The following is a 6,394-nucleotide window of genomic DNA, read 5'->3' on the forward strand; positions in this document are numbered from 1 at the left end:
AAGTTATTTGGTTTGAATAAAAGAAGAAACGAGAAATTAGATTATAAAAAATTATTTTACACCTTTCAAATTGAAATAATGACTTGTGTCATACTTTAACTGAAATATGAGACCAGATAAACATATGGAAGTCATTTAATAGATTATATGGATATGATAATCGATTAAATGGTTCTTTCAATATGTGAATATAATCAATGATGTGATGAATATGAATTCTTTAATTTTAAATTACAATTATTACATCACAGCTAATCAATGATTTTGCTAGATATATAATCAATAATGCACTGAATATGAGTTCTACATCAATATGTAAGAAAAATATTGGTAAGTTTAATCAATTGTGCATCAAATGGCTTCTTCCAAGTAATCAATTATAGACACATAATTGATTATTATGTGAATATAACTTATTAACAAGAATGTGATGAAGAAAGGTGAATATATGGTCGGAGATGTGAGTAGTGCAAGACTTCCCCATAAGACCAATGGTGCAACACTTCACAACGATGAGCATCAACACGAATAGAAAAAGATTATTGTGGGAGTTACAAAAATAAGAAGAAACAGTTTATTAAAGATATGTCACTCAATCAAGTGATCCAAAATTCAAATCTTGATTGATCCTTAGGTAAAAATAAATTATATTGAAAGAAAAATACTCATCTTATTATGCACTCATAGTTTTTGACAAGATTAATCATCACTTTCGACCGAAATTATTTCATACTAATATCATGATAAAAAAAAACTACAAGAAAAGTACTTTTGTCATTAGTTAACTTGGTTAGTATTTCCAACCAATTTCTTCTTTGATTTGCAAAGAAACAAAAATCTTATAGGAACTATTATTTTTACAATTATTTCTTTAAATGGTACCAAATACCTTAAATTTTGTTATGACTCCTATCTATACTCTTTCCCCTCTATTTCGAAGCAACCACATAATGTAAAAAAGAAAAAAAAACACTTAGTGCAAGATAGTTGAAGAATTGGAGTTAATATTACATAGTTTTCAAGAATAGGGTTAATCCTATTCTTAAAAAAAAAGTAGTTATAAAAAGCATATGACATAAAGTTAATTTTTTTAGATTTTATTTTTAATATTTAAAATAAAAATCAATTTAGTTTTCTAATGCATGTTCAGTCATTAAAATATTTTTTAAATTCAAAACAAACATATTGTAAAAAACAAATGAATTTCAAATTTTTGTCAAGGATTAACATAATTTTCCTTATGACTAAGTTAAGTATTTACAGAAATAAAAATATTTCAAAGTAAATCAGACAATTATTGTTTGGCTGAAAGAATTGAACAAGACATCATTTTCAGACGAGGAATATATGGGCGTTTGTCATTGGCATGGGAAAAGGACTGCGCAATATCTGTCATTCTCCTGTTATTTTCCTTTTTTATTTCAATTGTTTCATCAATTGTTTTTGTTTTTAGTTCTGTTTTTTTTATCCTTCAATCAACCAAGTTTAAACTTTGATTCCTATTGATTTTGGTAAGTTCAACTTCCAACCAACAGTAGCTGCAACTTCTATGGTCTCCAACTACAACGGAAAGAAGGGAAAAGTAATTCACTTTCCCTTTCACCAACCAAAGGAAAAAGTAAAAGTTAGTTAAAGTCGAAAATTTTCAGTTAGATTCCCCCTCACTTGGATTTGATCTCTATGCCCTTCATCTCATGCTCCGAACCCTTCATTTGGTTCTGCAGATTGAAGCCACAGGTGAAGTTTCTCTCTCTCTGGCATTTTGTGTGCTGATTTGGATGAACCAGCTACAATTCAAGTGGCCATTTTTTTTTTTGTGTTGAGATCTTTCTTAGCTATTTGACCGTTTTGTCTATATATTCCTTGTTTAATGCTGAAATGAAGAGAGTAGAGTAAAATTATTATTAAATGTTCCCCCTTTTTTCAGGAATATAAGTCTTGACTTAGATTTAGTTAATGGGTATGATCATTTTTTTTAGGAAAGACCGTTACTTTGAGATTGTTTGTTCTGTTGCTTCTAAAAGGGGAACAGTTAAAGGAAGAAAGGAAAAAAGAAAATAAGTGTTTTTTCTTTCTGGGGTTGGGAATTTTTGAGTTGAGGGTTGTGGAATGTGACCTGCAGGTTGAAGCTTCTCTCTTTTCTCTTTTGGTAGGTCTGCTCCTTTTCTTTGGCTTCAATTTGTAAAGGTTTGATTTTGAAGAGGAAGCATACAGTGGTATTATAGTGGAGATCTGGGACTTGTTTTGCCTCTTATGCCCTATGAGGACTTTCTTCACCGCAGAGTCGTGTAAAGAAGCACACCATAGTGCTTTGAATCCACAGTCCTGGCTCCAAGTTGAAAGAGGGAAGCTTCCCAGATTGTCATCACAGTCCTCTTCTGCATCAATGTAAGTTTTTCTGGCCAACATTTTTTATTTTGAAGCTTTGCTTATTTTAGTCATTTCATTGAAGTGGTGTATACTGTTAACTGCCACAGAGAATCCCTAATCAAGGTCCCACAGTCACCGATACTCCCATTCTTCAAACCTGTTGATTATGTGGAAGTCTTAGCTCAAATCCATGAAGAACTTGAATCTTGTCCTCCACAGGAACAATCAAATCTGTTTTTGTTACAATACCAGGTCTTTAAGGGCCTGGGGGATGTCAAACTGATGCGTAGAAGCCTCCGGTCAGCTTGGCAGAGAGCAAACACTGTTCATGAGAAAATTATATTTGGGGCATGGCTGAAGTATGAGAAGCAAGGAGAAGAATTAGTTGCTCAGTTGCTCACAGCTTGTGGTAAATGTGAAAAGGAATTTGGACCCATAGATGTAGAATCTCATATTCCTTTTGATAAAAATGTAAGTTCCCAAGATAGAGCTTTGATGAATGGGAACGATGCTTCAGAATATGTTATCTTTAAAATTGGAGATGAGAAGATAGTCTGTGATAGACAAAAGATTTCTGAACTTTCAGCACCATTCCATGCAATGCTAAAGGGTTGTTTCAGGGAATCACTTTCTGAGACTATAGATTTGTCTGAAAACAATCTCTCTCCTTCAGGTATGAGGGCAGTAAGTTATTTCAGCTTGACAGACAGTTTACTTGACGTCCCTCCAAATCTTTTGGTGGAAATATTAGCTTTTGCAAATAAGTATTGTTGCGAAGGACTAAAACAGGCTTGTGACAGAAGACTTGCATCCTTAGTTTCCTCCAGAGAAGATGCACTGGAACTCATGGAATATGCTGTTGATCAGAATTCAGCTGTCCTTGCGGCTTCTTGTTTACAAGTTCTTTTACGTAATATTCCCAAATGCTTGAGTGACAATCGGGTTGTGGAGTTATTTATTCATGCTAATAAACAGCAGTTGGCAGTCATGGTTGGGCCTGGTATATTTTCACTTTTCTGTTTCTTGAGTGAAGTTTCTATGAACCTTAATTCTAGTTCAGACACAACAGCTCATTTCCTGGAACGGTTAGTTGATTTTGCTGAAAATGACAAGCAGAGACTGCTGGCATTTCATCAATTGGGATGTGTAAGACTCTCAAGGAAAGAATATGATGAAGCCTATTGTCTTTTTGAGAGGGCTTTAAATGTAGGTCATATTTATTCTGTTGCGGGTTTAGCTAGACTGGACTCTATAAAGGGTGAGAAACTTTTATCTTATGAGAAGATCAGCTCAGTCATTTCTTCTGTTACTCCACTTGGATGGATGTACCAGGAAAGATCACTATACTGTGATGGTGATTTGAGGCGGAAAGACCTTGAGAAAGCAACTGAACTGGATCCTACTCTTATATATCCCTACATGTATAGGACTGCCTCTTTAATGAAGTCAGGGAATGTTCAAGTTGCACTGGCTGAAATCAACCGGATTCTTGGCTTCAAACTTTCATTAGAGTGCTTGGAACTGCGGTTTTTTATCTATCTGGTCCTTGAGGACTACAAAGCAGCGCTCCGAGATGTTCAAGCAATTCTTTCCCTGTGTCCATCTTATAAAATGTTTGAAGGGCGTGTAGCTGCATCTCAGCTCTGTACTCTTGTGCGTGAGCATGTCGAACATTGGACAACAGCAGATTGTTGGGTCCGATTATATGACTGTTGGTCTGCTGTTGATGATATTGAGTCTCTATCTGTCATCTACCAGATGCTTGAATCTGATGTAGCAAAAGGTGTTCTATACTTCAGACAGTCATTGCTTCTCCTCAGGTATATTAAGAATGTTTTGATAACTGTCCAGGCAAATGCAATGTGTCACTTCCTTGTTTTTTCTCTCTCCTCCTGTCCAGTAGCATTTTTGTTGTTCTTGTATAAATGATGGATATGATGTGAATAAAAGTTGCTTTTATCGTGATGAGCACGGGCCTGTACCCTATTTTATTGTAAAAAGATCTTGAATTCCACCTAACTCCACCTATGAACCATAGGAATCTGATATGGTAATTGGTGTCTCTCATGTACATATATTGAATCATAACTAAAAGAATAGATAAATGATGGCTGTTTTTAATTTTTCAAAGTGTATGTAGAATTCTTTGTCTATTTATAAGTCACTACATCTCTGTCAATAAACATAAAACTGCAAATTCTGCTGCTTCAAGATCCCTTTTTCTTTGTATTCTGATTCTAATACTGACTGGAACTTATGTATGCTGAGTCTATAAATCTGACATTTATTTGAAGGCTAAACTGTCCTGAGGCTGCCATGCGGAGTTTACAGTTAGCTTGGCAACATGTATCAAGTGAGCATGAAAGACTTGTATATGAGGGCTGGATCTTGTATGATACAGGTCATTGTGAGGAAGGGCTTCAAAAAGCTGAAGAGTCTATTAGTATTAAAAGGTCTTTTGAGGCCTACTTCCTGAAGGCCTATGCATTGGCCGACTCCAGTTTAGATTCATCATGTTCTTCAACTGTTATTTCTCTTCTGGAAGATGCCTTGAGGTGTCCTTCTGATAATCTGCGCAAAGGTCAGGTATAGTTCTTCAATTGTTCCGTGTGTTGGAAATATTTTACTGATCAACAAAACAAGTGGACCTTCACACGGGTTAATAACAAACATCGTATCCATATAAGTTTGCTACTTTGGATACAATTAGCCTTTTGTTTTACAATTGTTTTCTTCCACTTAATTTACCAGGCTCTAAACAATCTTGGAAGTGTTTATGTTGATTGTGGGAAATTGGAGTTAGCAGAAGATTGCTATATCAAGGCCCTTAAAATCCAGCACACCCGAGCCCATCAGGGTCTTGCTCGTGTTCATTTTCTAAAAATGATAAGGCTGCCGCTTACAAGGAAATGACCAACCTTATTGAGAAGGCAAGAAACAATGCATCAGCATATGAGAAGAGGTCTGAGTATGGTGATCGTGAAATCACAAAGGCAGATCTGGAGATGGTGACTAGATTAGATCCACTTCGGGTGTATCCTTACAGATATCGAGCAGCAGGTTCATATTTTGCTTGTCTACTCACCCACAATTCTGTTGGTCTGCTATAAGCAACTTGCTTATATGTTATTTTTATAAATATTTGATATTGTATCTTAATATTGTCGTTGTTGTGGGTGCTATTGCAGTAGTCAATCTTACTCATATCGTCATATCACATTATGGTATTGCAGCTAGTACTCAATATTGTTGATAATTTGTATATGGTGTATGTGGTTGCAGTTCTGATGGACAGCCATAAGGAAGAGGAAGCCATTGCGGAACTCTCTAGAGCAATTGCATTCAAAGCTGATTTGCACCTCTTGCATCTACGTGCAGCATTCCATGAACACAAGGGGGATGTTTTAGGTGCACTAAGAGACTGTCGTGCTGCTCTCTCAGTGGATCCATTCCATCAAAAAATGTTAGAACTTCACTGTCGTGTCAATAGCCACGAGCCATGAGTCAAGACCATGAATTCTGCCAAATGAAAACATTAACGGTCACCAAAAGTGAATTTGTAAATGAAAAGTATAGTTAAATAAGATTTAACTATCCGAAGACTCTATTTTTAGGGGTGGCCGAAATTTTAACATTTATACATTCCTTTTTTTATATTTGCTAAATACACAGCTCCATATCTCACACATCTCAATGTCTCTTCACTTTTTTTCTCATTTGGTAATCTAATTTCTTTTTTTAGAAGGTAATTTATTTTTCTTTTTCACTATCGATAGTGAAATTTTGAGCATATTTTTATCAACAAAACATAATCTTATAGGTTTTCAAGGAATAGGACATTTACTTCCTTTAAAGATCTTTTACCCTCCTTTATGGGTATTCAAGGAATATGGTTAACTTTTAAGCAAAATGAAGGAGTTAAGGAAGAAAAAATAATTAGTTATCAATAGGAAAAAAATGTAAATCAAAACTGCGAGAAAGTAAACTAAACCAATAAATATATTATAATTTTTTACATCAATAA

At 34.9% G+C, this 6,394-nt stretch overlaps 1 pseudogene; it reads left to right on the forward strand.

Moving 5' to 3' along the window:
• The first annotated feature begins 1,386 nt into the window (after window positions 1-1,386).
• LOC114372014 lies at window positions 1,387-6,058 on the forward strand (annotated as a pseudogene).
• Window positions 6,059-6,394: the final 336 nt, after the last annotated feature.

This window comes from Glycine soja, chromosome 10, assembly GCF_004193775.1.
Source record: "Glycine soja cultivar W05 chromosome 10, ASM419377v2, whole genome shotgun sequence".
Taxonomy (NCBI): Eukaryota; Viridiplantae; Streptophyta; class Magnoliopsida; order Fabales; family Fabaceae; genus Glycine; species Glycine soja.